Raw genomic sequence first — 21706 nt, forward strand, 5'->3', positions numbered from 1 at the left:
GAACATGTAACAATTGAATATACGGAATATAACGCTGCTACAGATCAGCGCCGTATGAAAAAAAGAAAAAATACAATATAAATATTTCACAATAGGATAGGTAGATAATAGAATGATAGATAATAGATAAATAGATAATAGATAGATGATAGATAATACATAGATAGATGATAGATAGATAATAGATAGATAGATAGTCAGATACAAATAGATGGAAGGAATATCCGTCTAATATAGCTAACTGTCCAATCTCCCACATTTTTTCGGCATATCCATATAATACACCATAAATTAGTGATACATGCTTTTCTTACCTCTTGTTTGGCCCATAGATGTGAATGGACAAAGCTACCATAATGCAGGAGCAGCTCGGCCCCCACCCTAGAGGTTGTCGATTCGGGGCAGGCCTTGCAGGTGTACAGTACAGTGGTCCAGTACATTTACTATTAATAATGCCAGAAATAGTTGAAAATTATATCGGAAATAAGCTCCAATCTGTCATAGGATTTATTCCGACTATAAGACATGACAAGATGCTCCATATTTAACAGTTGTGTGTCTCTTCCTAAGTTCGGGGCGTCTTACTTCAGAAAGCTCTTGTTTAGGACTTTCTGATCATTTAATAATAATTATTTCTATTCTAGTAACTGTACGTTGGAATTATTTGTGCACTGTGTGGCAGTTTTTATTTTATGCAGCATTGCTACTAATGCACTGTATGAAGGCAGGACGGCCGACAGATAAGTGCCCCTATGCAGGAGCATATATAGCATTTAAAGTTAAAAAAAATGATCATATGCCTAGGGCAGGAACTACTTGTCGCATATGGAGGTGAAAGGCCCTTTACCCCATTGTATTATCTTTTATAGTATACCATACAGTGATATGGCACTAATACATAGACACTGTTTGGTAAGGTTCTGTATACTAGATATGGAGAGCCAGTGGCCCAGAAGATAATGCGCAGGGCACCATCCTATATAATTATGGCCAATTCCAGTCTACTAACATACTGTACACCATTATGGCGCAATGATGTCACCACATGGCAGACGCTGCACTGGGACACACAGGACAGAGTAGATTTCTACACCACTAATTGGGAAAATCGGGTTTGGTGAGTATTTTTTACAGTGGGGAAAGGGGGCATCATAATTTGTGTGGAGCATAATGATTTGTGGGGGTGCACTGGGGGGCATCATACTGTGTGGGGGCACTATGAACATCATACCGTGTTTAAGGCACTGTAAGGACATCATATTGTGCTGGTCACATTATGGGACAGTAAGAAGAAGGACTGGACCAGGGGTACCGCTCTTGCGCCGGGTCCAGAACTGTTGGGGCTGTCACGTTTGCTGTCCGGGGGAAAGCTTGGAAACCTGGACCGACCTTTGCATTCAACAGCAGGTGGCGTAGCTAAGCTCAAAAGGCCAGAGCGCATGAAAAAGCAGGGAAACTTGTCGGAAACATGCAGCGCTCAGCAGGGGAAGTTTGGTTCTCCGTCCTCTGAGCACCATGACAGCACAGGCCCGCGCTATAGAGTCCCTGTGACCACGTACAGAGACTGATCAGAGATGTGCCATGTAACCTTTGGTTCCAGCAACTGAAGGTGCCAAACGCTCCGGGCCAGTAAGTACCGTGCGCATGCCGCTTAAGAAGGACCGAAGGGGAGACGATGACCCAGTACATGAAACGTGCTACAGGAGATCCACACTGCCATTACTAGAAAAGACGGCATAGGCGTGGAGTCTACTGACATAGTACTGTGGAATCAGTTGGTGACAGGTTTCAGAGACGCGCTACTGAAACAGGCCTTGCGAGAGCGCTTGCCGGTAAATTCACGTATGACCTTTTCAGAAGTCGGGAGTGAAGCGCGCGCACACGAGCAGGAGCAGAGAGCGACAGCCCGGCGGGGAAAGTCCAGAGCAGAGAGGTATCTGTGACCATGGCCACTGAACCGAGATGTGTGGAAGAGTTGCGGAAAGAAATCCAGGATATACGAGAAGAGTTGTCTGATTCAAAGAAGAAACCAGCAGCATCATCATACCATCCCGGGGGTCGAACTGGTCCTGAACCTCGTTGCAAAGTGAGAACGACCCATAGAGAAGAGAAGAACTCCCTACATGCTACAACTGCGGTGAGATTGGACATTTGGCTCGGGGTTGTGTGCGACGAGGGCAGCCCCTTCAGCGCCGTCTGTTAGGCTCCGAGGCTGGGGGACGCCGCCCGGAGCCTGAGCAGTTAAAAAGGAGAATAAGAAGTCCACAAGTCTAGTTTCCATGTGTCCTCTTGTCTGGGCTGAAATGGATGGTCGGGCCATTCGCCGTTTGGTTGACACTGGCTCACAGGTGACTACAATGTCTGAAACATACTTCAGATGACATTTCCCGATGCGATCCGGCCTGAATGGGACCGGTGATAAAGTTGATGGCTGCTAATCACTTACCCATCCCGGTCGCAGGGGTGGTCTGGATGCAAATCACCATCTGTGGCAAAGACCTGGGTCGGAAGCAGGGGTGGGATTCAGCGGGTTCTCCCTGGTTCGGTGGAACCGGTTGTTAAAAAAGCAGCCGGCTCCCCGAACCGGCGAGATTCACAGCCGCGATCCGGTACTTTGATGTTCCTGCAGCAGGCGGCAAGGAGCAGGAGCAGAGGAGGACTCTTGCTCTGCTTCCTAGTCCCGCCCGCCGCGCCGGATACCGCGCACTGATACATGCAGCCGGCCAGCCGCAGGGACTGAGCACACCCCGCCGGACCCCAGCGGCCCCGCGCACTGATACTAACCAGGACGAACCGCGCGCCGCTACCCAGTGTGAGCTGCGCGTGGTCTGCGGCCTGCCTTCCTAGTCACTCCGGGCCCGGCCTGCCATCTTCATCATCCTGGACTGGTCACACCGGTGCTGCTGTGTCAGGTCAGTATGTACTGCTGCTGCCTAATGGGGACCTGCTGTGCTGCCTAATGGGGACATGTGCTGGCTGCATATTGGGGACCTGTCCTGCCTAATGGGGACCTGTCCTGCCTATTGGGGACATGTGCTGCCTAACGGGGACGTGTGCTGCCTAACGGGGACGTGTGCTGCCTAATGGGGACGTGTGCTGCCTAATGGGGACATGTGCTGCATATTGGGGACCTGTGCTGCATATTGGGGACATGTGCTGCATATTGGGGACCTGTGCTGCCTAATGGGGATGTGTGCTGGATATTGGGGACCTGTGCTGCCTAATGGGGACCTGTGCTGCATACTGGGGACCTGTGCTGTCTAATGGGGACCTGTGCTGCCTATTGGGGATGTGTGCTGCCTAATGGGGATGTGTGCTGCCTAATGGGGACCTGTGCTGCATATTGGGGATGTGTGCTGCATATTGGGGACCTGTGCTGCCTAATGGGGACGTGTGCTGCATATTGGTGACCTGTGCTGCCTATTGGGGGCGTGTGCTGCCTAATGGGGACGTGTGCTGCATATTGGTGACCTGTGCTGCCTATTGGGGACATGTGCTGCCTAATGGGGACGTGTGCTGCCTAATGGGGACCTGTGCTGCCTATTGGGGACCTGTGCTGCCTATTGGGGACCTGTGCTGCCTTTTGGGGACCTGTGCTGCCTATAGGGAACAATGCTGCCTATTGGGGACCTGTGCTGCCTATTTGGGAACAATGCTGCCTATTGGGGACCTGTGCTGCCTATTGGGGACCTGTGCTGCCTTTTGGGGACCTGTGCTGCCTATAGGGAACAATGCTGCCTATTGGGGACCTGTGCCTGCCTATTGGGGACCTGTGCTGCCTATTTGGGAACAATGCTGCCTATTAGGGACCTATGCTGCCTATAGGGACCTGTTCTGTCTATTAGAGACCTGTGCTGCCTATTGGGGACCTGTGTTTGAGGAAAAGGTGCGTGTAAATGGGTGTGGCTTAAAATGGGTGTTGCTTAAAAATGGGTGTGGCTTTCCTACACACAAACACAGAACCTGTTGTTAAAAATTTGAATCCCACCACTGGTCGGAAGGGAGTGGTGTTGACCGCCGCAGACGCAGGTAACGGGAATGCTGTCACTCTAGAGATGAATGTGCTGAAGGAATTCGGAAGTCTCCTCATCAACGAATCCCCAGATGTTTTCCTGAAACAGTGGAGCCCTCGCACTCCCAAAGGAGAGTGTTCCAGCAGTTAATTCGTATGGCCCAAGGCCAAGAAACCTCTAGTGATGGGAAGATGCTGGGAAAAGTGATCATCCCAGCCGCAGCCAACCTTGTTCTGCCACTGGGTCAAACAGTGTTCACTCCCATCCGGGCTTGCACCCCTATGGAAGGAGTCAAGATACCAATAGAGCCAGCTTTCATGGAGCAGCACTGGGTGGCTCGGATGGCGAAGTATCAATATAGAATCGACTACAAGAGGGGAGCTGAGAATACTCACGCATATTCCTTATCCAGAGTGACACACGAGAAACCTGGGCCCAACCCAGATGAAGAACTGGAGGCTGAAGAGGTCCCTGAGTTCTGTAATTCTGCCAGGACGTTGGCAGCTACGCAGGAACAGGTACAGGCAGTGTCCCGGGAATGCATACTGGGACGGTCTTGTGATGAGTGGGTCCAATTACAACAGGAAGATGGAGAACTCGTTCAAATGAGACAGTGGGTAACTCTAAAACAACTTTCCAGTCAGAGAGAGAGATGCCCTGTCCCCAGAGACTCTACAGACCCTTCAGCAGTGGGAAAGGCTCCAACTGAAGAATGGGCTGTTGTACTGAAAGATCCAATTACAACGGGAACTGGGTGTCACTTGGCAAGTGGTGATCCCTGAGGCGCTACTACCTAAGATGGCCATGGAGGCATATGAAAGAGGTGCTCACTTCGGTCAAGAGAACACCTTTCAATGGCTGCAAAAGCTAGTCTATCATCCTTGACTGAAAGCTGTGGTGGAAGAGGCCTGTCAGCAATAGAGTTAGTGCGAATTAGCTAAACCTCTGGAGCAGAGAGCTCCCTCACAGACCATCGTGACTTTTGCCCCTCTAGAAGTAATGATGATACATTATCTAACGATAGGTCCAGCTCACCACAGATATGAGCATTGTCTGGTGATGATGGACCACTTCACTAAAGGTACTGTCACACTAAGCGATATCACTAGCAATATCGCTATAACTTGTGATGTTATAGCGATATTGCCAGCGATATCGCTGTGTCTGATACTTACCTACGACCCGCTCCCCCGCTGGTTATCGCTGATCGTGCGAGAACGTCCTGGACCATTTCTCGTCGTCAGCTTCCTGTGGCGCTTCCTGTGGAGAGACGAGCGACGAGCGTGGAGCCGAGCGGGAGGACGCAGGATAGCCTAGTGTGACAGGTAAGTAGCGACCCCCGTCCCCAGTGATGTCGCTGGTGAGATCTGCCTGTGTGGCAGCTCACTAGCGACCACTTAGCGATGTACCAGCTATCCTGACCGCGTCATATCGCTGGTCGGGATCGCTGGTACATCGCTAAGTGTGACAGTACCTTAAGTTTGCCATTGTGACTCCTACACATGATCAAACTGCTGAATCAGCACCACATGCCATTTGCAAGAATTTCATTCAAGTGTACGGCTGCTTGAAGATAATTCACTCCGATCAAGGCGCTTGTTTCCTAGGACGAGTGATGAAAGAACTGTATCGCCTGTACCAGATCAAAAAATCTCGGACGACGCCTTATCATCCTCAGGGAAAGGGAGGCTGTAAACGGTTCAATCGAACTTTAATCCAGATGTTAAGGATGCTAGAGGAAGACCTAAAATTCCGGTTACCTGAATTCTTAGCTGAGTTAGTGTGGGTGTACAGTAACCGAGTACATCGCACTACCGGTTATACTCCATATACCTTGCTGTTCGGCCGGCCAGGAAGAGAGATTACTGAGCTAGAGTGGATCCAGAGGAGGACTACCCATGGATGGGGTGTCCACCTGGGTCCGAGAACTTCATCATATTCTACAGACACTACAATGCCTGGTACAGACTAAGTTTAGGGAACTTGAGCATCCAGAGACAGCTCCTCTGAGGGACAGCTCTCCAATCCGGGGACTATGTGTTGGCCTGAGATAAGCGTCCTCAGGACAAACTGGAGTACCGGTGGGAAAAAACCCATATCAGGTGAAGCGGAGAATCAACTCCAAAGGGTCCGTCTATGAAGTCCAACCTGAAGGGGATGAAAATGCCCCCACTCCAGTAGTTCACCGGAATATGCTAAGTAGAAGAGAAGCAAAGTGCTCCTGAAATACTCCCTCTGGCAGTTGCTAATTGTCAAGAAGAATTGCCTGATCTGTTGCCTATAGACCCAGGAGAGGGACAGGTGCATGAAGTTCCTGAAATCCCTGAAGTGGCTGCTTCGTTGGAAATGGGCGCGTCCCCGCTCTCGTCTGTTCAGCCTGACTCGACTACCCAATCTGACTCGCCTACTCCTTCTGACTTACGGCGCTCCAAAGGGGCAACAGCCGAGATACCCCCCAACAAATACGATCAAGACCAATTTATTTGTCAACAAATCATCCAAGAAATAGGAGAATGTCAACATTTACTACAAGAACTCTCGCCCATGGAATGGCGAGCAAAAGGAGAAGGGGAGTGTAAGAAGAAGGACCGGACAGGGGGTACCTCTCTTGCGCCGAGTCCGGATTTGTTGGGGCTGTCATCTTTGTTGTCCGGGGGGAAAGCTTAGAAACCCGGACCGACCTTTGCACTCAACAGCAAGGGGCTTATCTAAGCTAAAATGCCCCAAGCACGTGAAAAAGCAGGGAGACTTGGCGGGAACAAGCAGCGCGAAGCAGGGAAAGTTTGGTGCTCTGTCCTCTGAGCACCATGACAGAGCAGGCCTGAGCTATAGAGTCCCTGCGACCACGTACAGAGACTATGATTAGAGATGTGCCGTTTGCCCATTGGTTCCCGCAACTGAAGGTGCCAAACGCTCCTGGCCAGTAAGTACTGCGCGCGTGACGCTTAAGAAGGACCAGATGATTCACCGTGAACTGTGCCCTATCTCACCCGCATACATCTGTTGAGCTACGTTAAGCTCCGGCAGTGTTGGAGACTGCACTGCTCTCCGCACAACGAATCCTGGACCCAGGACCCCGTACAAGATATCAAGGACTCACCGCCACCGCCGGGAACTGGATCATCAGTGCCTTCAGAACAACACCGGACTCATACGGGCTAACGGCGTTGGCGCCACCATTTGAACTTAGGACTCTGCAGTCAGGAAGTCATTGGACTGATATGTTTTCCCTTAATGAATGGTTGCCTTACTTATTACAATTGTTATCTCATCCTGTACACCCTTTGTGCTAATATCATCTGCTATACCTCTTTTTACCTCTTCTCCTCCCTGCATGGAGTATCACCCTGTTCAAGTAAAATTAACCTTAACCTTTGCTCTGCCTCCTGTCCATTACTGCATCTGGCAACCTGCTCACAGGACCATCATACTGTCATGTCGGACGCTGTTCACACCACAGCATCCGGCAGGCAGAGGTAGTTCCACCTCCAGCCACTATAGCCTCAGTGGCGCCGGCCTGATCTTCAGGCTCTCGGGGGTTAATCCTGCTGGAGACCAGGTTGGATGGTTAGTCACGCCCACGGTCTTTAAATAGTCATGCTGGCCTATGGGCGTCGCCGATTATAGCTTGTGTTTCATACCAAGTGGTTCCGGTCTGGAGTGGAGGTGTTCAAGAGAGAGAGATTCATATCTGGTGTCGTATGATCCGTCGTTATCCTTTCTCCTTCCCATATTTGTGTTTAGTTGTGCCCTGTTCACATTACTGTTTATTCCCGTGTGTGTGCGGCGCAGTGCAGTTTAAGTTCTCCCTGTCTGTCATTATTTGTGTGGGAGCTTTGGTGGTGACTTCTCACTGGGTGGAGGGTTAAGTGCAGGGCTGAGCAGGAGATAAGGAAAGGTCGGAGGCTCAGGCATTTGCACCTTCAGCAAAAACCCTGGGTTGAGGGTCAGACAGGGTTTCCCCTAGTAAAGGGACACCACAGGGGCCCCGGGTATTTCAGCCTTAGTTGAACTAAGCCCCCGTGACATTATAATCGGCCCACATTTTTTCAGGAGTCCATGGATCCATTAGATTCTATAACCCGCCAGTTGGCGGCGCTGTCCATACAGGTCTCCGAGTTGAATGGGGCAGTTCAGCAGCAGGGCCTGGTAGTAGCAAAGGTGCAAACGGCATCTGCAGGTATCGGTGCAGAGCCGAAGTTTCCGCTGCCAGAACGATTTTCAGGCGATCGCAGCAAATTTGTCGTATTTCGGGAGGCCTGCAAATTATACTTCCGCATGCGGCCAATATCCTCAGGTAATGAGGCCCAGCGAGTAGGGCTGGTGTTGTCATTACTGAGTGGTGACCCCCAAGCATGGGCATTTTCCTTACCACCTGACTCTGCTACATTTCATTCGGTCGATAATGTTTTTTCTGCCCTCGGGCTCATTTACGATGACCCTGACCGACTGGCTCTAGCGGAATCTAAAATCCGCGCCCTCCGCCAGGGGGAGCGCTTGGCAGAAGACTATTGTTCGGAATTTCGCCGCTGGGCTGTAGACACACAGTGGAATGACCCAGCACTGCGGAGCCAGTTTATTCATGGGGTATCAGGGAGGGTGAAACAAGCCCTCCTGATGTATGAGACTCCGGCATCATTGGAGTCTGCCATGAGTTTGGTGATACGTATTGATCGCCGTTTTCGTCAGGGGGCACAGGAGACGCTACCTCTGGGGGAAAACAGAGGTGCAGGTGTGGTTGAAGTAGATGAGTCCCCTGAACCTATGCAGATTGCTGGCGTGGCACAGGTTCAGCCTCGCGCTCCGGGAGTCCGGAAGTCCGGAGCATGTTTCTACTGTGGTAAAGGAGGTCATTATGTTAACGTTTGCCCGGTACTACCTAAGAGGGTCACACAGGCGGAAAACTGTTAAGCTCAGAGGGTATGGAGGAGACCCAACTGAGCGTATGCATATCCTCCATGATGGTATCTCAATGTATGCTCCCTGCCAAGGTTATTGTCGCCGGCAGAGAGCTACCTATATCAGTGTTTGTGGATAGCGGTTCCGCCACCAATCTCATAGATGAGGAGTTTGCACACACCGCCGGGTTTAAGATTGAAAAACTTCCTCACCCCATACAGGTGGTGACCATTAATGCTGTTCCCCTCCCTCAAGGGGAGATTACTGAGTTTGTGGCAGAGGTGAAACTCCACATTGGGGTCCTACATTCTGAGTCGGTTACATGTAGGGTCCTCCGTAATCTCCCAGCACAAATGGTCCTGGGTTTTCCATGGCTGTCCAGGCACAACCCGGTAATTGATTGGAAAACTCAGGACATAGTACAATGGAGTGGTTTCTGCCAAGACAATTGCTTGGCCACATGTGTGTCCGCCGTGACGCCCAGCCTGCCGGAGGCTTTGCAGGATTTCGCGGATGTTTTCTCTGAGAAGGGTTGCTCAGAACTGCCTCCACATAGAGCCTATGACTGTGCTATTAGGTTAAAACCCGGGGCCAAATTACCTAAGGCCAGGATGTTTAATATTTCTGGTCCTGAGAGACAAGCTCTGAAAGACTACATCGCGGAGAGTCTGAGCAAAGGTCACATCCGGCCTTCGTCCTCGCCTGTAGCCGCGGGGTTTTTCTTCATTAAGAAGAAAGATGGGGGGTTACGCCCGTGTCTGGATTTCCGAGAGTTAAACCAGATTACTATCCGTGATCCCTACCCAATGCCGTTGATCCCGGATTTGTTCAACCAGGTAGCGGGGGCAAAATGGTTTTCCAAGCTGGACCTCAGGGGGGCGTATAACCTCATAAGGGTCCGTCAGGGGGATGAGTGGAAGACGGCGTTTAACACTCCTGAGGGTCATTTTGAGAGTCTGGTTATGCCGTTTGGGTTGACCACCGCGCCTGCCGTTTTCCAACATTTTATTAATGATGTCTTTGCTCATGTCCTGGGGAGATTTGTGATTGTATACCTGGATGATATCCTCATTTATTCTAGCGATCGGGACACTCATTTGCAGCATGTTAGGCAGGTGTTACAGTTGCTCCGGGAGAACCAGCTCTATGCTAAGCTGGAAAAATGTTTATTTTTTGTCCAGGAGTTGCCCTTTTTGGGATATATTGTGTCCGCAGCTGGTTTTAAAATGGACACCGCTAAGGTGCAAGCGGTGTTGCAATGGGAGAGGCCGGAGAGTCTGAAAGCACTCCAGCGGTTCCTTGGGTTTGCGAATTATTATAGGAAATTTATAAAACACTTTTCGACTGTCGCCAAACCGCTCACGGACATGACAAAAAAGGGTGCCGATCTGGCGAACTGGCCTGAGGTGGCTATACGTGCATTTGAGCGTCTGAAGAATAGTTTTGCTTCAGCCCCCATTCTGGTGCAACCAGACGTGTCTAAACCTTTTGTGGTAGAGGTTGATGCGTCGGAGGTGGGAGTGGGGGCAGTACTGTCTCAAGGCTCGTCCTTGAGCGAGATGCATCCATGCGCCTACTTCTCCAAGAAGTTGTCGCCGGCCGAACGGAATTATGATATCGGCAACAGGGAGTTGTTGGCCATCAAACTGGCTTTTGAGGAATGGCGACACTTCTTGGAGGGGGCGGCTCACCAGGTCACAGTTATCACCGACCATAAGAATCTGCTCTACCTGGAGTCGGCCAAGCGTCTGTCTCCTAGGCAGGCTCGCTGGGCATTGTTTTTTACTCGTTTCAATTTTCTTGTGACGTACCGTCCCGGGGCTAAAAACACCAAGGCGGATGCTTTGTCTAGGTGTTTTCCGGGGGGAGAACCTCGGGAAGAGCCGGTACCCATCCTCCAGAAAGGGGTAGTGGTCTCGGCTCTCACGACTGAGGTAGAGGCGGAGATTGCCGAGGCCCAAGAGGAGGTACCACCAGGACTTCCCGCCAACAAATCATTTGTACCCCTGCATCTTCGGCCTAAGATGTTGAAGGAACACCACGATTCGGTACTGGCTGGTCACCCAGGGGTGAAGGGCACCTTAGAGCTGGTATCGCGTCGTTTCTGGTGGCCCAAAATCCGGCAGGACGTGGTCTCGTACGTGGCAGCTTGCATCACGTGCGCTAGGGCTAAGTCACCCCGAACCCGTCCTGCTGGCACGCTACAGCCTCTGGGGGTACCCAATAGGCCATGGACAGAAATCTCCATGGATTTTATCACTGACTTGCCAGCCTCGGCAGGGAACACGGTCATCCTGGTGGTGGTTGACCGTTTTTCAAAGATGGCGCATTTTGTGGCGTTGTCTTCTTTGCCCAATGCTAAGACGTTGGCTCAGGTATTTGTGAAGGAGGTGGTCAGACTCCACGGAGTACCGTCTGACATAGTATCTGATAGGGGTACGCAATTTGTGGCGAGGTTTTGGAAAGCTTTTTGCTCAAGGTTGGGGATCAAGTTGTCACATTCATCGGCGTTTCATCCACAGTCTAATGGACAAACTGAGCGCATGAACCAAAATCTAGAACAGTATTTACGATGCTTTGTGTCCGACAACCAGGAGGAGTGGTCTACTTTCCTTCCTCTGGCCGAATTCGCATTAAATAATCACCGCCAAGAGTCATCAGGAGAGTCTCCATTCTTTTGTGTGTACGGTCAACATCCTCAGTTTTGTACCTTACGTCAGGGTGACTCCGGGGGTGTCCCGGAGGAGGATCAGCTAGGAGCCCAATTGTCATCAGTCTGGAGGCGGGTGAAACAGCGTTTGTTGAGCATGAGTGCCAGGTACAAACGGGTGGCTGACAGTAGACGCGTGCCAGGTCCGGACCTGTGTGTGGGTGAATGGGTGTGGTTAGCTACGAAGAACATAAAACTCAAAATCCCTTCTTTAAAACTGGGTCCAAGGTTTATTGGGCCTTTTAGGATTTCTGCCATCATTAACCCAGTAGCTTATCGGTTGGAACTTCCCACGGTGTACAAGATACACAACGTGTTTCACAGGGCTTTATTGAAAAAGGTGGTAGGCTTGGTGGACACGGCGCCGATGCCACCTCCAGTCATGGTGGATGGCGAGTTAGAGTTTGAGGTCGCCAAGGTAGTGGACTCTCGAGTAGTACGCCGTACTCTTCAGTATTTGGTGCACTGGCGGGGGTATGGTCCAGAGGAGAGGTCTTGGGTTCCAGCCTCAGACATACATGCGGATCGGCTGGTCAGTTCTTTTCACCGTCGTCATCCGGACAAGCCGGGTCCTATGAGTCTTGAGGGCCCTGGGGTCCCTCGTAGAAGACGGGGTACTGTCATGTCGGACGCTGTTCACACCACAGCATCCGGCAGGCAGAGGTAGTTCCACCTCCAGCCACTATAGCCTCAGTGGCGCCGGCCTGATCTTCAGGCTCTCGGGGGTTAATCCTGCTGGAGACCAGGTTGGATGGTTAGTCACGCCCACGGTCTTTAAATAGTCATGCTGGCCTATGGGCGTCGCCGATTATAGCTTGTGTTTCATACCAAGTGGTTCCGGTCTGGAGTGGAGGTGTTCAAGAGAGAGAGATTCATATCTGGTGTCGTATGATCCGTCGTTATCCTTTCTCCTTCCCATATTTGTGTTTAGTTGTGCCCTGTTCACATTACTGTTTATTCCCGTGTGTGTGCGGCGCAGTGCAGTTTAAGTTCTCCCTGTCTGTCATTATTTGTGTGGGAGCTTTGGTGGTGACTTCTCACTGGGTGGAGGGTTAAGTGCAGGGCTGAGCAGGAGATAAGGAAAGGTCGGAGGCTCAGGCATTTGCACCTTCAGCAAAAACCCTGGGTTGAGGGTCAGACAGGGTTTCCCCTAGTAAAGGGACACCACAGGGGCCCCGGGTATTTCAGCCTTAGTTGAACTAAGCCCCCGTGACACATACAGTGTGTGCGGCACTGTAGGGGCATCATACTTGGTGGGGGCACTATAGGGGAATCAGACAGTGTGGGGGGAACTGTGGGGGTTAAATAGATTCTGGGGGACATCATACTATGTGTGGGCACTCTGGGGGCATCATACTTTGAGGAGGCACTATGTGGGAAACACTGTGCGTGGAGCTTTATAGAGACAACATACTTGTGTTGGGCGCTATAGGGGCATCATACTGTGTAGGGGTTACTATGAGGGTATCATACTTTGAGGACGCACTATGGGGGATCATACTGTGTTAAGGGCACTATGGGGTCATCATACTGGGAGGGGCTACTATTGTGGCAACATTCTGTGTGAGGAGCTCTATGGGGGCAACATAATGTGTGTTGGGTGCTATAGTGGCATAATACTATATGCGTTCCATTGAGAGTGTCATAATGTGTGTGGGGGCACTGACGGTATTATAATATATTGGGGGTACAGTGGTGACATCATATTGTGTTGGGGGAGTACTGTAAGGGCATCATATTGTACAGCATTCTTGGAAGAGCAATGTGGGGGTATCATACTACTTGTGAGCTATAAAAGAGGCATCAAACTGTGGGAACATTAAAGGGATTCACTCAGGACACTATTCCTGTGTGGGGGGAGCACAAAAAAGGCTAAGCAAAGTTAGGGGTGGGGTATAGCTGTAAATAAATGTATGCCCCTCTTTCCAGTCTTTCAATGCTGGGAGGTGTGAGTAGGTGATTCCTGATGAGGGGGTGTAGCAAAGAGAAGTGACTATGCTGACGGCCATGCCAATTGCCCTATGTAACACGTGCAATCTGCCTCATTTTGGGGTCTTTTTTTTATCACCTATACATGTAAGAGCTGCAGACGGCTGCTAGTGCTGGCTGAGATATTGACGTGCCCTGTACAGTATTGTCTGCTCTGGAAGACAAAGGCTTCTCAAGAAACAAGCCCACCAATAAAATCCTGGGGTCACTGCGTTCTCACCTCATCATCTAATTCTAATAGCTGCGTATAATTAGTGCTTTATAGCGTGTAGTAAACTGGCAGCTTGATGCACAATATCCCTGGCTGCCCAGAATGCCCATTACACTGGGAATGAGGGCAACACCTTATAGGAATATATTGAGATAATACAGTAGGGTTATACACAGATTGTGATAGCACTGGGATTAGGTCATAGGGTTTGGTACAAACTGGGATTTATTTTCTAGTCCTTATTTTCCTCACAGGCATTATCAGGCTGAAACAGAATTTGCAAGCTCACAAGTACAAAGTGCTGAGAGACATGGCCGAGGTGAGGAGGCTGAGCCTGACAACCGCTGAGCCAGACACAGGAGAACAATGTGTTTAGTGATCAGAGACACAGCCGAGGTGAGGAGGCTGAGCCCGACCACCACTGAGCAAGACACAGAAGTACAAGATGTTCAGTGCTGAGAGACATGGCTGAGGTAAGGGAGGCTGAACCTGACCACCACTGAACAAGACACATAAGTGGAAGACTGGGCCAAGAAATATCTGAAGACAGGTTTTTCAAAGGTTTTATGGACTGATGAGATGACAGTGACTTTTGATGAACCAGATGGATGGTCTGTGGCTGGATCAGTAACAGGCACAGACCTCCACTTCCACTCAGACGTCAAGGAGGTGGAGGTGGGTTACTGCTATGGGCTGGAATTATTAAAGGGAATCTGTCACCCCATTTTAGCCCTATCAGCAGCTGGCACCGCTATAAGGGGCTTATCTACAGCATTCTGTAATGCTGTAGAAAGATAACAAAAACAAGTTAGATTATACTCACCGGGGGGCGGGGGCGGTGGGTGTCGCTGTCCGGTGCCTCCTATCTTCATACGATGCCGTCCTACTTCTTTCTTCTTCCGCGGCTCCACGGCTGTTGAGGGCAGAGTAAAGTACTGCAGTGCACAGGCGCCGGACCTCTCTGACCTTTCCCGGCGCCTGTGCACTTTAGTACTTTACGCTGTCCTCAATAGGGCAGATATGGTACGCCTGCGCAGGAGCAGCGGCAGAAGCAAGGAGGAGGACGGCATTGTATGAAGATGGGAGGTGCCGGACCAGAGGCCAGGGGAGTATAATCTAACTTGTTTTTCTCATCTTTCAGGTTACACCGGGGGCTTATCTACAGCATTACAGAATGCTGTAGATAAGCCCCTGATGGCGGTGCCAGCAGCTGATAGGGATAAAATGGGGCCAAACTCAAAGCATTGAAGTCTCCACGGCTCGGGCCCAGGAAAGACCTTAAAGATCGAGAATAATTACTTGGCTCTTTTCCCACCTGACCTAAACCCTTCTCAGAACTTAAGATGAGGGATCGTGAGAGCCAGTCAATGGCATCATTGCCTTCCAGTATTCCAGAAGAATGATTCTTACTAGATGAGCTGAACTGAGGATGAAACCCATATGCGACAAAGAATGGGGAATTACCAGTATACTCATGACAACGATTATTTACTGCAAATTCAGCTGAAGGTAACCCAATTTTCCTGATTCTCAGACACAAAACACCTAGGATAAGTTTCAATATTCTGATTAACCTGTTCAGTTTGCCCATTAGACTGCTGAAGAAATGCTGAACAAAACGACAGTTGGATCCCCAAACGAGTGAAAAACGCCCTCCAAAATGTAGAAATAAACTGCACCCTCTGGTCAGAAACAATATCTGTAGGGATCCCATGTAATTTTACAATCTCACTGATGAAAATTTTCACCAAGGTTTCGGCGTTAGGTCAATAAAATGTGATATGTCACTGAATCTTCCACCACCATCAAAATTACAGTATTACCTGCCGACACGGGTAGATCAGTGATAAAATCTACTGATAAATGAGTCCAAGGTCTAATGGGGATTGCCAATGGTTGGAGAGACCCAGATGGACAAGTAAGAAAGATTTTAGAATGCTCACAGACACTGCAGGTGGCTACATATACCTGGACATCCTGATATACCCCTAAACACCAAAAACACAGAGTAAGAAGATCTGTGGTGGCTTTATTAATGTGATGTGCAGCCAAGACCGAATCATGATGTTCACTAAGAACTCTCAGACGAAGATTCACAGATACAAACAGTTTACCTAATGGACAGGCAGCAGGGCTGTCCCCCTGAGCCTCAGCAACCTGTGTCTCAAGATCGGAGCATATAGATGCAATAATCTCCCTTTTTTGTAGTATAAGAACCGGTTCACAATTATCTCCACCCCCAGGGAAACGATGAGAAAAAGCAACTGGCCTATATGTAACCAAAATGTTAAACCTAATGAAGAACAATGCCCATCTTGCCTGTCGAGGGGGCAGACTCTAGATATATGAGATTCTTATAATCTGTGATTACCAAAACCGGATGAACTACCCCCTTCAAAAAATGATGCCACTCTTCAAAGGTCCACTTGATTGCCAAGAGTTCCCTGTTACCAGTGTCATAATTTCACTCCACAGATGATAGGATTTTTAGAAAAGAATGCACGTGGATGACATTTACCAGGAGACGCACCCTATGAAAATACAAGCTCCCCTTCAGACCCGACAACTTCAACAATAAAAGATTGAGTGACGTCAGGCTGTTTCAGTATCGGGGCAGATGCAAAATATTCCTCCAAGGTATCGAATGCCTCCCTGGCCGGGCTGGACTACTTGGAAAAGTCAAGATAGATTAGTACAAATCTACCTACCAGATGACTAAAGATGTCATTTACAAAGTGCTGAAAGATTGTAGGAGCTAGTCAACCCTAATGGCATCACCAGGTTCTCATAGTGTCCCACAGTCCTATTGAAAGCTGTTTTCCACTCATCCCCGTCTTTAATACGAATGAGATTATACGCCCTCCTAAGATCCAGCTTAGAAAACCATTTTGCTCCTACTATCTTATTAAAGAGGTCCGGGATGAGAGGGAGCGGATACAGATCCTGGACCGTGATCTGATTTAGTTAGCGGAAATCTAGGCAGAAGTGTAACCCTCCGTCTTTCTTCTTTACATAGAAAAACTCCGCATCAAAGGGGGATTGGGATGGTCTGATGTGACCCTTTGCCAAACTTTCTGCGATATAGTCCTTCATGGCCTGCTTCTCTGGACCAGAGATATTATATAATCTGCTCTTTGGCAGCTTGGCCCCAGGGACAAGATTAACGATGCAGTCATAAGGACAATCGGGAGGTATTTAGGCACAGACTGGGTATCCATCCTTGCATGCCAGGTGCCAAAGCAGTGTCTTTGACTATACTCACTTCACTTTACCACCTCCCGAGTCTGCCAATCTACCACAAGGTTGTGCAGAGTGAGCCAAGGAAGTCCAAGAACCACAGTAGAGGGCAGACCCTCTAGCACATAATAGTCAGTACTTTCAGAGTGCATGGCCTCTACCTGTAGATGACTTGAGTAAAAAACCCTATATCAATTCAATGGTGGTACACAGCACCTCATGGAAATATAGGGTTAACTTTACCCACAGTGGAAGCGCACATCATACCCAAGGAGTCCTTCCTTGGACTACGTCCAAAAGTCACAAAAAGAAAGGACAGCGCCTCTTGCACTGGTGAAAATAAATCACATTTATTCTGTGACGTTTCGATCCAAATGATCTTTATCCAGCACAGTACATATCGTATCAACCCCACTTAAATAGTGTATATACCATCCCCTCATTAACAACCACTAATCACAAACATACAAAAGCAATTAGATAGCTAAAGCACAATTGACAAATATAAAAGCACCCCAATTGTCTATGGGTCAAAAGAATCCCATCGTTCATCTATATAACATACTAGCTGAAGAGCGTGGCGTTGCCTGGGCATAGTAACCAACTGTGGTTAGTTATAACAAATTATAATGATTATATTGCACATAAAAACATTTCACATCATATATTCAACACTACAGATTTGCAACACAAATTAACTAAACGATTACCCAAGTATTGATAGTATTTTATTTTCAAGTCATTCAAGATTTTTGGTTTTTCCTTTCGGTGCAAAGATCAACAGATTTTTGGCAGTTCCAACTCTTGAACAGACCACGTAAAGTTGACCATGAGAAAAGCATGGAGATTGCAAATCGATCCCTACTACTTTCAAGGACTGTCCCTGAGCATTGTTAATGGACATTGCAAATAGCAGTTGAACTGGAAACCGGAGGCGTTTAAAGTAAAAAAACAAAACAGATGGAATGAGTGGAATTCTTGGAATGAAAATGTCCTCTCCTTTGGCACATCCTGTTTCTGAGCTGTGTATCTAACCCTATCCTGTGTGATAATGTCTGCTGAGCTGTGTACCTAATCCTCTCCTGTGCGATACTTTCTGCTGAGCTGTGTATCTAATCCTATCATGTGTGTTACTGACTGCTGAGCTGTGTATCTAATCCTATCCTGTGTGATACTGACTGCTGAGCAGTGTATCTAATCCTATCCTGTGTGATACCGTCTGCTGAGCCGTGTATCTAACCCTATCCTGTGTGATACTGACTGCTGAGCCGTTTACCTAATCCTATCATGTGTGTTACTGACTACTCAGCCGTGTATCTAATCCTATCCTGTGTGATACTGACTGCTGAGCCGTGTATCTAATCCTATCCTGTGTGATACTGACTGCTGAGCCGTGTATCTAATCCTATTCTGTGTGATACTGTCTGCTGAGCTGTGTATCTAATACTAATCTGTGTGATACTCTGTGCTGAGCTGTGTATCTAATCCTACCCTGTGTGATACTGTCTGCTGAGCCGTGTATCTATTCCTTTCCTGTGTGATATTGACTGCTGAGCTGTGTATCTAATCCTATCCTGTGTGATACAGACTTCTGAGCCATGTGTCTAATCCTCTCCTGTGTGATACTATCTAATCCTATCCTGTGTGATACTGACTGTTGAGCAGTGTATCTAATCCTATCCAGTGTGATACTGACTGCTGAGCCGTGTATCTAATCCTATCCTGTGTGATACTGACTGCTGGGTCGTGTATCTAATCCTATTCTGTTTGATACTGTCTGCTGAGCCATGTATCTAATACTATTTTGTGCGATACTGTGTGCTAAGCTGTGTATCTAATCCTATCCTGTGTGATACTGTCTGCTGATCTGTGTATCTATTCCTATCCTGTGTGATACTGACTGCTGAGCTGTGTATCTAATCCTATCCTGTGTGATACTGACTGCTGAGCTATGTATCAAATCCTATCCTGTGTGATACTGGGCTCCCCCTGCAGTCTGTGTCAGAGGGTGGTCTGTGTTGGCACGGTAATAAATTGTGTTATTTCCAGCTTTACAGAAGGACGATAACACCATAGAAATGATAAGAATAATAGGCCACATTGTTTGGTGAATTGGAATGCGCGGGGTTAAAATTTCGCCTCACAACATAGCCTATGACGCTCTTGGGGTCCAGACGTGCGACTGTGCAAAATTTTGCGGCTGTAGCTGCGACGGTGCAGATGCCAATCCCGGACATACACACATACATACATACAAACATACACACACACATTCAGCTTTATATATTAAACTAGCTGAAGAGCCCGGCGCTGCCCGGGCATAGTAACTAACTGTGATTAGTTATAACAAATTATAATTATCCTCCATCCCATAGTCCTGTGCCCATATACCCATCATACATATCCTCCATCCCATAGTCGAGTGCCCATCTACCCATCACACATCCTCCATCCCATAGTCCCATGCCCATATACCCATCATACACATTCTCCATCCCATAGTCCCATGCCCATATACCCATCATACAAATTCGCCATCCCATAGTCGAGTGCCCATATACCCATCACACATCCTTCATCTCATAGTCCCATATACCCATCATACATATCCTCCATCCCATAGTCCCGTGCCCATATACCCATAATATATATCCGCCATCCCTTAGTCCCGTGCCCATATACCCGTCATACATATCCTCCATCCCATAGTCCAGTGCCCATATACCCATCACACATCCTCCATCCCATAATCAACCATTATGACAGCATAATGAGCGGCGGGGCTTGCAACCTATGATGACATCAGCGTCACCATGGCAACCATTATGACATCATAATGAGGGGCGGGGCTTGATACACACACACTTTTTCCCCATTATGTAGATAGGGACAAAATTGTTTGGTGAATTGGAACGCACGGGGTTAAAATTTCGCCTCACAACATAGCCTAGGACGCTCTCGGGGTCCAGACGTGTGACTGTGCCAAATTTTGTGACTGTAGCTGCGACGGTGCAGATGCCAATCCCGGACATACACACACACATACATACACACATACATACACACTTTGAGCTTTATATATTAGATAAGAATATAAATGTCTGGAAAGTCTACAGGCCATCAATGACAAAAACAAAGTTCCAAACAATCGTAGTGTGGCATTTCCGTTGCCTTAGTGATCCTCTATCTTCATCATCAAACAGACACGCCCACAATCTTCCAAAGCCAATCATACTGCGCATGCTCTGGTGTAAAATACCCGTCTCCAGGGCACAGAGTCAATGTTGATTATGGGTATAGGTCTGGACAGCGTATGTGGTTTAGGGCTCTGGACCTGGACAAACCTAGTGTCAATCAAGTTATACCCCACCCCACTGTCCATAAAAGCAAGCAACCACCTTATTTTTGCCCAGTTGGATTTCAGCAGGCAGAAAAAATTGTATCTTACCCACGGTGGAGATATGTACACCCGAGTTGCTAACGTCCCTGCAACCTAGGCTCCTTAGTTTTCCAGCAACTGTTCACAGTGAGGTAGGGAAGGACACGTGCCCAAGAAATGTCCCTTTCTACCACAGTAAAAACACACTCCCCCTTTGTGCCGAACAACAGACTGCTTTTCAGAACAAGCTGCCCCACCACCCAACTGCATAGGTTTCTCAAATGACTCACACCAGGATTCCCTTGGCCCTGGACCTACCGCACAATGGGGTGTCTCTTTATATCTCTGGCAAAGATGGCAATCCACCCAGATAGCCAGAGACATGGCCGCCACAAGCAAAACTGGAGTCTCATACAGGGTTAAGGCATTTTTCACTCTTACTGATAGCTCTTCACAGAACTGGCAACGGAACGCCGGGTCGTTCTACTTAGGATCACTGGACCACCTCCAAAACTCGAAGCAATACTTTTCCGTCGGCCGGTCTCCCTGGCTGATTGTGGACTCATCCAGGGAGATGCAGTCGGGTTCGTCATATATATGACCCAGTGCCAGAAAAAATTCCTCCACCGTCTGGAGCGATTGGGAGTCAGACAAGAGAAAGAATGCCCATGTTTGGGGGTAACTCTGAAGGAGAGAAATTATCCCCATACGTTGCTCCTCGGTTCCTGAGGAACAAGGACGTAACCTGAAGTATAGTTAACAGGCCTCTCTGAAAACAACAAACTTGAACCTGTCAGGCAAAGAGATCTTTGCTGTAAAACAAAAGTACATAGATCTGCCACCTCCATGCTTAGCTGCTGCAGTTGCCCTGTCAAAGTGTCACGCCATCTCTGCATAGTCACCCGGCCATCGCTCCCATGCCGCAGCCCCTCGCCGCCCGACAGCCACGGCGGTCACCTCTGACAGGCACGTGGCAGATGGCGTCTTTGTATGCAATGCGCATGCGCCATAGGCCGCGGCCGTGTCTCCCTTCTGCTTCTTGTGCTCCGGCTATGCCCTGTCCTGGAAGCACCCCCTGACCAATGGCAGACCAGACAGGTGCATATCAGGCCGCTTCCCCCTGAGAGAGGCGCCTGATCGTTGTGTTTCCTAGCACACTGGGCCTCGCTTTTTCGTGTGCTCTCTGCAGTCTCACAGTCCCATTCTCGTGTGCTCCCTGCAGCAGCCTCGCAGTTCGGCTATCCGTGTCCCCTGCTGTACTCCAGTCC

This window comes from Dendrobates tinctorius, unplaced genomic scaffold, assembly GCF_039654945.1.
Source record: "Dendrobates tinctorius isolate UK_male_01 unplaced genomic scaffold, ASM3965494v1 ptg000019l, whole genome shotgun sequence".
NCBI classification, from domain to species: Eukaryota; Metazoa; Chordata; class Amphibia; order Anura; family Dendrobatidae; genus Dendrobates; species Dendrobates tinctorius.